Raw genomic sequence first — 12,275 nt, forward strand, 5'->3', positions numbered from 1 at the left:
ATAAGGATGAGGCCCATCGGAGACATCAAATCCCACAGCACAGCGTTAAAAGCCTCTTACCTCTCTCCTTCAGGATTCATTCAGGACTCTGTATGGGAATTGCCATTCTCATGGCCCACTATTTCTCAGGCACCACCTAAGTATTTCACTCACATTACTACGTTTAATTTCTACAACACCCCTTCCAGGAATGCATCCATATTTTACTAGTGACTAAGCTGGGCTCAGAGAGGTGAAGTCATTGGCCTGATTGCACAGTCAATGTTTAGCAAAGTTGCGATTCAAACCCAGGTCTGTCGGAAACCATAGCCCATGTTTTGTTTGTTGTTTTTTCACCAGACTACACAGCTTCCAGAGTAAGTTCAGAATCCCTCTCTTGACATAGTTCTTTTCTGTCTGCCTAGTTGGGCATGTATATAACCTCCATAGTAGTAAAAGGCTGTTTTCAAAGGTCCCTGTACATTTAAATCTAACTATACATAAGCTTTCATTGCATTTGTTACATTTTCAAAACACCACCCATGCCACTCACATTGTAATTCATTACATACTCAGTGCTCCATTGTCAGGCGTCTTGCTAGACACCAGAAGATAAAAAATAAGCAGTCTCAGGCCTTCCCCCAAGACCCAAAACTAAGCCTGACCTGATGTAGAGGCTTTTTAAGGAGCTATTATTACCTGAACTTAAGACATGGCTTGTTTCCCTCACTACTAATGTGTCCTAATCTGATACTGAGTTAAAATACCTGGGCTTCTTACACGCCCAGAGAGCAAGACTCCCAACTCTAGGTTTCTTTTCTGGGTTCTGTCTGGGCTCCCTGTTTTAGTCATTTGACTAGTTACACAGTCCATTAAGGTTAGCATCCTTAATGAGGTCCCCTTTCCAGGCCTGGAGGCCTGTCCAGTGGCTCAGAATCTGATGGGAAAACCACCATTCATTCTGTGGTCTCAGTCTGTCTGCTTGTTGAGAAACCCCCCGCCTCATGTTGAGCTCTAATCACAAGTCTCTCGTCAGGACCATGACCAGTTATTGTAGGGTGCATGCGGCTGAGACTTCACACAATCAGGCTGGCCAGAAATTCAGTTCCGAGGTGGAGGGGGACAGGAGGAGTAAACCCAGTTCTAAGCCCACCTTTGCAAGTGACTGTGTCGTACCCAGCTGAGTCCCAGGACAAGACAGAAATGGCCTCTTTGTTTCTCTGTCTGAAAGCAAGTCTTCTACAAACTTCAGTTTTTCTGCATGGATCTAATCTACCCAAGCATATCAATATAAAATCCAATCCTGAGATGGTCCATTGTCAGGAATTTAAAATTCATTTTGTTTACTTTTTATGTAGCACCTTCTTAAATTTTGACAGAAGACAGATAGGAACTACATTCAGGTCAATTCATCCCCAGTTCCACAAATGTGTATTAACTACCTGCCACACACAGGGTACAAGAGATGACCTTGTCCCTTGCATACTGAAGAAATTTCTTATTCATCATGTACAGATTTAGATCCCTGAGATTAGCAGGCCAACCCAAAATCTAGAGCAATTGTAAAATTCAGAATGAATTTCAGTGAAAGCTTTACTCAGCAGCGACTGTTCTGACTGTTCTGACTGTTCTGACCGTTCAGCCAAACAAGAAGAAAACGTGCCCCAGGCACACTTCTGTACAGAAAGGCCAAGAATGAAGTAGGTGAGGCCTGTCCGTGTGCAAAATGGCACGTGCAAGAGCCATGTTTAGGGAAGACCCGTTGACCTGCCTCTCTGCTAAAGGGACACGATCGTAAGAGTTCATTTGCCGAAGCACCACACCACTATCTAGGGCTCTCTTCTGGAGAGAATTATTGTGTTACCAAAAGGATCTCTGAAAGCAGCCCCTTGGCTTGAGACGTAGTGCCCCCATTAGCAAGCAGTCAATCACGAGGAAGCCCCCTTGGCCAAAGACCCTGGCTGCCAATGACCAATCCATAACCATAAGTGAGACCATTAAAGACAGCACAAGAGACATTTGTTTTCCAAGAGCCAAGGAAACAAACTAGGAGACAATTCTCCAAAGACTGAGCATTCACAACCTGCAAGTGCCTGCTGGAAATTTATATGCTGTGAGTGTAAAAGCAATGAAATTCGATAATCTCAAAGCCACAGATTTGTAACTTGCACTTATGTAAATATTTATGGATTCTTTGGGAAGAAAAATCAATCCTCTCAGCCTTTCTCTTTAGTACATGCTTCAGAGGGAAGATTTTTTTTTTCCCCCTCAAGATGAGGATGTAAACTCGAGCTATTGCTTACAAACGTTAAGTCAGCAGCCTGCCCAGTTCCGTGTATGATTTCACGCTAACAGATTATATCACAGTCTCTTCCCAACACTAGTGAGAGCACAGACGAGATGTGAGTGTGCCCTCTGTGGCCTGGCCTCCGGGAGACTGAGGAGGTTAAAAGTTGACCAGGTCAGTAACACTTCTTACACAGTAAGAAATGAAAACATCAGGCGTTCCTCCATCATTCCTGTGAAGCACAATGCCTGCAGTCTGCACTGGAGTCTGACGCAAGCACATGCAGGCCTTTTGCTCCATCACCTTGGCCAGAGCTGTTACAGTAGCCTGTTAACCATCTCCTTCCCACTTTCTCGCCTCCGTCTCTCACACTGCCCCGGGGGCAATCTACCTAGAATCTGGTTTTCCTGCTTCGTCCCCTCCCCAGTGCCCATGTGAAGCATCAAAGCCCCAGAGTTCAGCTTCTGCTTCATAGCTGGGCAGTCAAGGCGCTCTGCTGTCCTGCCCTGATTTTTCCCCGTGCCAGGCTCACAGCTGCATAAACCCTACATATCTGCAACCCTACATCTCTTGTGTTACCTGAGCTTACACCTAATATACCAATAGCATTTTTCTCACACTAGTCAGGAGCTCCCTTTCTCCCTTCTCTATTAAAATCCCGTTCTACTTTCAAGGCTTGGTTCAAATGCCACCATAAGAAAATTTCTATACATCAGACAGCGAAAGACAGATGCAATGTGACTTCACTTATATGTGGGATCTAAAGAACAAGATAGGTGAACAAACTTATAGATACAGAGAACATTTTGATAGTTGCCAGATGGGAGGGGGGTTGCGGATGAGTGAAAAAGGAGAAGGGATTAAGAAGTACAAATTGGTTGTTACACAGTAGTCATGGGGATGTAAAGTATAGCATAAGGAATATAGTCAATAACATTGTAATAACTATGTATGGTGTCAGATGGGGACTAGATGTACCAGGGGAATAGATGGGAGGGGGGTGGAGACTGGGTAAAAAAGGTGAAGGGATTAGGAAGTACCCATTGGTAGTTACAAAATAATCATGGTGATGTAAAGCACAGGGAATATAGTCAATAATATGGTAATAAGTATGCATAGTGCCAGGTGGGTACTAGACTAGTCAGGGGAATCCCTTCTTAAATTATATAACCATCTAACCACTATGCTGTACACCTGAAATTAATATAAAATACTGAATATCAAAACAGTGTAAAAAAGGGAGATTAATAGCTAATAATAGAGATTAATAGCTAAAATATTGGAGTTATATTTTAAAAAGTTAAAGACTAAACATTTTGGAAAAATTAATTTGATTTAAAATTCTCTAAGAAAAAACAAAAAGACTATTCCTACCCCCTTGGCCCCCTTGACTACTCCAAAATTACAATGAACTGCTGTTTGCTTGCCTGATGCCTCTTCCAATCGTAAGTGCTCTCAGTCTCGTCCACCTCTGAAGCTCCATGGAGCGTCGCCCAGAGCATCCCACATAGCAGGCATTTTAAACTGTGTCTGAGGACGGACACATGCCTACTAATAAGTGAACGATTTTAAATGAGCTGAGGCAGGATTCATGGGTGGCTTTACTTCTTACCTCACTTCTTGGTCAAATGCCATGTTTAAATTTTCTGTTCATGGTTTGAATAAAAAAAAAAAAAATGAAGGCGCTGGAAGTACTATCTTAGTGGATGGCATGGGGGTGGTCAGAGGCCACTGCACAGTCACAGGGGAGCCCCATTCGAAGACAAATAAGGTGGGGTGCTAACGCCACTAGAAGGTCATCCCTGCAGCATCCACGACAGAAAGGGGTGTGGAAGTGGGGACCAATATACTTGGCCCTCCATAGCCAACCAGCCCTACGTCAAAACATACTCCCTCACAATAGTCCAGACCCCCCAAGGGAGGGAGAGAAGAGCTGAGGTGGCATACCAGCTCTTCCAAGCTATCAAACAGCACTGGCATACTGGCACCTCAGTCCTTTAGAAAGTCAATTTATGTGCTTAATAGCATACCCGAGGAATAGTATTCACTCCCTGGAACATGGACACTGACAAACAAGGGTCATAGTAATAAGGGGGGGGATGGAGCCACAGGTAGACCCGTCATGACATAAATTGGCCCAACTTATTAGGTTCAGGTGGAGGTGGGTACCAACAGATGCCATGAGATGACAGTGGGAGTCAATATGGCCGACATGGACAGGGAGGGAAACTGGAAGACAGATATCTGAGGAGAATGCTGATAGGGTGGCAGAGCAGCAGGGACCCAGATGCTGGTGACTGTCATCACAGCTGCCTCGGGAGCCCGTGTTCACGCTGATCTGATACCCCAGGAAGCAGTGGCTGGGCCACACTAGCTGCAACTACCACAGCTGTGGCGGAGAAAGGCGTGTTAAACAGGAACACACAAGAGAGGTGATGAAACTATTTCAGGAGTCAGAACTGGAGGTAAGTCTTTTTCGGATAGCAACTAGCCTGGACAATATCTTCTCCCAAGCAAAAAGGTCAACAAAACCCCTCTCACCCCAGCAAGGTGAAAAAGGCAGCATTTTAATTTACAGAGATTTTCTTTTGTTTTATCCCAAGTGTCCTAGAGGAAACTTGCACCTTTAGCAATTTCATGGGTGATGACGTGGTAAGTGGCACCAGAAATAGCTAGAGCAGTGGCTCCCAGAAGGGCAGGCCCTAGCCTGAGGACACTGGGAAAATTGTTGGGTGCTTTGTTTTGGTTTTTACCATAATTGGAGGGGCTCTGTGGGCATTTAGGGGTGGGGGTCAGGGATGGCAATTGTCCTATAATAGACAAGACACTCGGGCTGCACAGATACGTGCCCTGCACCCACCCACCTAACTCTCAAATGCCACCCATGTAGAAAAACTATATACTTAAAATTGTATGTGAAATGAACTCAATTTTATATGAATAAACTAAATATATGCTTGCATGATTTTAAGATATGCTGAAATTTTCAGAAGTGCAACCTGGAAAGTCAGAAATGCAACCTCAAAAGAGAAGATTATTTTTGGTTTAATGTGGAACTTTACCAAAAGGTGCTCACCGTTGAAGGACATCAGAGCTGCCAACACAAGGCAACACATCTGTGGAATGCCCATATTTATAGGAAAATCCTGTACCAAAGGACAAGAACTTGGCCCTCCATTCAGTCTTTGAACATAACAGCACTTAGCATGTGCAGACTGAAATACTGTGCTGCTTTCTCCCTGTGCCCCGCCCCACTTAGACCCATTCTCTGCCTTTCTCTGCCCTGCTTTCTGTATCAGGAGGTTGAGCTCAATGGAACATATCCCAGAGGCTCCCTTACCCTCTAGCTTCCAGCATTCAGCCAATGAGAGGCAGTGGCAGGAGATCCAAGGGTGAGAGGCTGGGGTATTCATTCCCTGCTCCCCTCCTTCCCAACCCTAAGGACTGGATGTGGCTGCCTCCCCTCTGGCAGCTGCAGCTCTCACAGGGCTTCTGAAGGTCTCAGGGTGGCAAGAGTGTCCAGCTGTCCTATCTTCTGTTGGTTCTCGAAACCCTGCCCTCACATTCATTCAAGTCTTTTCAATTAAACTCCTTTTTTTTTTACTATGCCATCTCTTTGCTGTCAGATATAAACACATATCAATTTATTAAAAACTTTTCTTAAAACCTTGACTGACAGAAATACATAGTGTTTTATTAAAATTACATTTCTTTAATTTAGGGCATTTTTATAGTCCTGTGTCTAGGGTAGGTTTTTTATCTATAAGATTCACTGCAAGATTATAACAGTTTATTATAAAACATTTGTCATAAAGAGGGATCATTTTATCTGCTGGGGCTAGAGGTAATGAAGACGTAGGATGGGGAAACATAACTTTGAGTAACTGCAGTCAAAGAGCTGAGATTGTGTAGTGACGCCAACATCATGATAGAAAGAAATCACTCCAAGACGGGCTAGAGTGGCTCGGAGATGGACGGACGACAGATGACGCAGGAAAAGCAGAGAGTGGGGGCAGGGACCTATTTTCTGGTCAAGAGGTGCTGGCAGATAACACCAGAACATGCAGCACGGACACCCACATACAACTTGCAATTGCTGTAAATGTGTGTATCTGTGTAGACACTTTCAAATACATGATCTCTTTGGGAGGCCCTATGGAGGTTAGTCAAGAATGTGAGCTCAGGGATCCTCACAAAACTCATTAGCTTTTTTGAAAGTATGGCAACTGAACTGTGTATAAATGCAACCCATTTTTACATTCAAGTTTCCAAGACCCAGAATGGAAAAACCAGGTTAGCAACACGCTCCAGAGAGTGGTACCTGAATTGGAATGCTCCTGTAAAAGTGCCATACTTTTGTGCACACATGGCCTTGATCTTGCTCATCCCACCTCCTTGTCCCACGTGTGTATGCATGCATGCACATGCACGCACACACATGTGCAACCTCTAGGCAGATTTAGATGCCACTCTTTTTAAGCTACAACCCACAACTAGCTTCAACAAATATTAACTTTTCCGGGGCAGAGGAAATGTATCTAGAGCTAGATAGATAGATAGATATGTATACATCGTGTAAGATAGATAGATATGTATATATTTGGCAAAAGGACAGGATGGCATCCCAGGAAAGTGGCTGCAATCCAGATCAGCTGTAAAAGACCAGAACAGCCTGGGCCCTACTTGTTTATGCTCAAACCACAGAAGGGCTTTCAGAAAATCTGATACAGCTGGTGTAATCTTAGGTCTGAAGAATGCTAAATGCCAGACACTCTATAGACTAACTACTTTCCAGTGAAGATACTTTCATGAATGTGCAAATTTAGGGAGGTTCCCTCAGGGAAGGGAATCCCAAGCAGGGACCCTCTCAGTCGTACTCTGCTTCCCTTTATGCAACCCATACCCACGCCATTCACACACACACACGTCAAAAACCCCTACCGTTTTCCAGATCACAGCTAGTGCTGGGTACTTGTGAAGCACATCTGAAGAATCAGTGACCTTTGTGGTTTGTGTTTTTTTTGCCCAAATCACTTTGACTGGAGGCACAAAGAAAGAGCTTGGTTCACCCTTACAGACCTGGGATTCCTTATAGACCTACAAATGGTGGCTACTCGCCGCATAGCAGGGACTCCTCTGCTCTCAGGCTCACAGTACCTTAAGGCAGTGCCTCCACTTCATCATTGACTCCAAAGGCCCCGTCATACCGAGAAGAAAACTACCGTCTCCAACGAATTGCAGAGAACATACGTTATAACCCATTTTCAACATTGTGCCAAGACTTGAGACAAATCTAGAGAGCCAATTTTTAGCTCCTGCTACCCCATGTTTCTCTTCTTCCATCCAAGATTCAGTGACAGAGAGAAGGGGGTGCGAAACCACGACGAGGCAGAGCATTTGGCCAAACAGATTCAATCCATTATCCGGGGACATTATGCTTTAACAGCAACCATTTGCGTGGCTGCAAATATCTTTTTCTAAATCTATGTTGGGCATTTCCTAATAACATGTTTTCTTCAGCATGAGAAATTGCAAGCTTGGTAAATTATCCATCTCAGTATTTCACATAATATACACATCAAGTAGCAGAATGGCAGTTTAGAACAGCAGGTATCATACTTTCGAACTGCGATAATTTTTGAGGTTTTCCAGGCTCTTCCTCACGTAGCTGTTTCTAGTGACATATTCTAGAAAGCCCTCAGATACCCACTAATTGATGTCAAACCCAGTTAGGCCTATTATAAATACCCATGGGCTTTTTATTATCTTGGTCCAACAGAAAGCATCAGAATCATTATCATCAATCGCAACGGGATCCATCAAACAAACAGCATCTATTATAACCTGACATCCTCCTTTGGAAAGGAAAGACCAAAAATAAATAAATAGACAACGAAAATGAAACTCATCAGCAATATCAATTGAATCTCCAAAATAACAGCTCCTCTTAGTATTATAGGGCACATACGATTTCACTCCGGTGGTCCCAAGAAAGGTCAAAGATGCGATCTCATCGTTGACTGAGCTCACCTCATACATTAGACCTTCAAATTCTCACAGATTCTAAGTCTAAGAAAGCTCAGCACTATTTGACTCTACTTCACTGTGGGAATGAAGTGTGAGAGGAAGCTAGTAGAAAGAAATAGAAAAAACATCAGAGTAAAAGGCTGACCGAGACCTTCTTAGGAGAAATTGACAGAATTATCAACCTTAGTCAAAGGATTTTAAGCAACCAATGAAACATTTAAAAAGCCAGTCATGACCCTGATGTTAAGAGCATTTCTCTTTGACAGGCTCTTGAATTATGACATTAAATCCTCTAGAGAAGGATCCTAATACATTATCTGACCAAGTAACAAACAAAAATTGCATAGTCATAATATATACATGCTATTCTTGGTTTTCAACTCCTAGAGTTAACCAAAAGCACAGGAGACGTGGTTATGGTTAGAAAACAGAATGGAAAGGTCAGTCACCTGGACAATGGGACAGTACGCAGCTAACAAAAGGTGGGATGTGAAAGGGAGTGTGGTAAAGAAAGGACTCTCAGTGGGCTCAGTGCTTCATCTTAAGAAATTAACTGAAAGTTGATGGGACACACAATGAAGGTGCAAGTTGTAATTTAAAGTCACGGGCAGCCAACAGAAGGCATAAAAGTAATAATGGAGCACTGAGAGAAGGCAGAGGGTAGAGAAGAATCGGGGCAACGAAGCTAAATCCCTATCTTTCCCAGCAGAGACTCAGTACAGGTTGTAATAAGATGATAAAGAAACACAGATAAGAGTATATTATTTTAAGAGTTTGGCAGTTACTTCCAGAGAAAACAAAAACTGAACCAGTTAGAAAAGATTACCTCAGGGGAGTGGCCAGGGGAAATGATGATTTTTAACTTAAGTTCTTTTGCATGTGATTTATTTGGCTTCCATATGCACACAATACAAGGAACAGGGGGAAGGGAGAAGGAAAAGAAACTTAGTCAAGATGAAGAGCAGGAAAATGCCATTTTAAAAAAGGGAAGAAGGGTTTAGCAAATGGACTTATGGGTGGGGGGGATCACTTTGTAAATTATTTAAATGTCTAACCACTATGCTGTACACCTGAAACCAATATAAAATAATATTGAATGTCAACTGTAATTGAAAAAAACTTGAGTAGCAGAAGGGCCTGCGGCTTTCAGAGGCAGCTGCAGGAGTGGGGGTGCTGGACATGGTATCCCACACCCAGCGCTGGCCAAGTGGGCAGCCAGCCTGCACCCAGGGTCGTTCTGGGCAGCCCAACAGTGAAATGTAGGGATTTAGCTGTGGAGTCTCCAAACCTGATACTCTGGTCCTCCCAAAATTTCTATGTGCTTCTTGGATAGTTTAATAAACGCTTTTCTGCTTTGAAAAAAAAAATTGCTTAAGAAGTCATAGTTTATTTGTACGTCAGCCACGGGGAGGTGTGTGAGCTGAGAATAACAGAAAGAATCCCAAAGAAGGAATTGCAAAACCTGCTTTCCAGCCATGGCTCTGCGGCTAGCAGTGGGACCAGGAGCAAGTTGTTTACTCCCTGTGGGCCTCAATTTCCACATCTGTAAAATGAAAAAGTTTAGCCTAAATCATCTCTAACGCTGCCTAGTCCCAGGGCTCATGTAACTGGTTTTGTATTCCAATCCTGAAAGCAGAATCAAGTAATTATAAAAGTAACACTTCACACATTGTTGTGTTTTCATTTGATTTATGTTTTCCGGATTTGAGTGTAAAGCCAGTGATAAACCCGACTGGTTTATCAATTCCCCCACCCCTCTTCTGGGTCAATCAACCCACCCAGAGGCTAAAAGACTTGGGGCTTGCATGTGCTGAAAGTCACAGTTGGTGACCAGTCATGCCACCCCCAAAATTTAGGAGGTTAAAGGCCCATTTCAGTATCTGAAAAGTCTTCCAGACGACACATGAACAAGGTGGCAAAATCCAATAGCTAAAGCCATCAGTTCTGTGTCACTGAGGGCTCCAGGCCCAGAAGGAAAGTGTAGTTTGGAGAAGGTAGGGCCCGGGGGCCAGGAATCTTGTCAGCCAAACAAACTCTTAGGTATTCAGCACTAAGTTAAGCAGATCTAAAAGAAAAATTGGGAAGTAATAAAAATGAAACCACACATATACCCTCCCAAAAACATTCACTTACTGAAGTGGTTTCTTGCTGCTTCTTGTCTCTTTCTTTAGTAGATTTTGATCTTTATAAATATCTGTTTCAAGTGAAAGGAAGGAGACAATGGGACGAAGAGATGGCCTGAGGTGTACCTGAGGTTGGCTAGGAATGTGGCATAGTTGTGTAATCAGAAGTCACTTTTTGGAAATGCCAGAGAAAATAAAAGACCCTTGAGTCATCAACTTCTTTACGTATCTTGCCCTTGCAGCTGTGACCCACCGCCCACCCCACAACAGACACACACAAACACCACCCACTCCCCTCCCCTGATAGGTACAACATGTGTGGGATCCATGTTCTAGGGACATGGTGAGTAACTATTTTCTGGCACTGCTTTCTCTCCACCACAAACATGGCTAAGGATCATTGAGATTGGGCTCAACTGAAGCAAATGACTACATGACGGGGACAAATGCCCTAAGACAGAGTTGGTTGGTCCAGATCTCTCCTTTTGTAGCAACCTAAAGAACAAATATATGAAGGAAACCTTCAGAGTTCAACTCCCCCTGGAAAACCTCATCTTCCTTTCTTGGGATCAATCCCAATCTACTGGGATATCTCCCATCACTATAACCTGTGAGATGTGAATGGGAAGATTTGTCAAAGAAGGACTATGGAAAATGGAACTAGCATTTTTTGCGCATTTACTGTTTACCATATTTCAGGAAATGGATATGGACCAGGCTCTGGGTTTATTAGGACAGTAATAACAATCGCTGACCCTCACAGAGCTTCCTGAGCCCTGGGCTAAGTCTTATCTTATTTAGTTCTCACACCAACTCTGCAAGGTAGGTGCTTTTGTGATCTCCACTTTCCATGTGAGAGGTTAGTAACTTGCACAAGATCACAAAGTTAGCAAGGGACAGAGGCAAGATCCAAGCCCAGCCATTCAGCCACGTGTGTGGCCCACATGGGAATAAGAAATGGCCTTGCTTTGAAGTGCTCATGCTTAAAAAGGAACTACTTTAGCACACACTACCTGGCACACAGTAGATAAATAACCCCAATAAGTAACCCCAATGGTAAGACAATTACTATTTTATAAAGAATTCGGTTCAGAGATGTCACCCAGCTATTAAGAGGAAGAGCCAGAACCAAGACCCGAAACTGTCTGCTTTGTTCATGCTCTCTGCTCTCAGAAGCGCGATGAAGACTTCACACCCTAGCATACAAAACACATTTGGTTCATATTTTCACTGGTGTCATATTTTGGAAGCTGCCAGCAGCCACATCATCCTGCCAAGTCAGCCCCAAATGCTCCAGTGTGTGTACAGCTTCCTGGAGCTAGGTGGACGGGAAGACCCAAAACAAACAGATCGACCAAAAACAACAACAAAGAGACTGTGGGTAGAACCGTCAGAAGGAACTAAATGGGAGGGGAAGATGGTCTGTGCTGACGGTCCCTTCAGAATTTCTAGTGTCTGTGGGCATCGGGCATCTTTCACTCAAAGAAAGGCGCTCGCCTTGGCTGTTCTAAAGGCTTCCTCTGGGGGAAAAAGCAGCAGAATCAAGTAATTATGAAAGTAACACTTCACACGTTGTTGTTGGGCTTTTGTTTGGTTTTGTTAGTGAGGGTTGTTTTGCCACTGCCATTAAAAGGCCTCAGATACTCCGAGCAAAACAGCAATCATGCCCTCACCCTGTTAAGTATATAGGGTCCTGAGGCCCATTTTCATTCTTAACTAAAACCCTGCTCCAGAGATTCTGGTTCCCTTCCTCTACTCGACTTCACTGGTAAGGTGCACAAAGTAATTTCCTTTTTCAGCAGTAATTTCCTCTTTCTAGTCTAGAACCAGGTAGAGTCTGCCTGAGAGAGAATTCTTTT

The 12,275-nt window shown here is 43.6% G+C and overlaps 1 protein-coding gene across 2 annotated transcripts in view; it reads right to left on the reverse strand.

The window, feature by feature from the left end:
* CREB5 (cAMP responsive element binding protein 5) overlaps nucleotides 1-12,275 on the reverse strand; it is a 381,389-nt gene that overhangs the window by 336,965 nt on the left and 32,149 nt on the right. The gene's annotated exons all lie outside the window — the stretch shown is intronic.

This window comes from Rhinolophus hipposideros, assembly GCF_964194185.1.
Source record: "Rhinolophus hipposideros genome assembly, chromosome: 18".
Classification (NCBI taxonomy): Eukaryota; Metazoa; Chordata; class Mammalia; order Chiroptera; family Rhinolophidae; genus Rhinolophus; species Rhinolophus hipposideros.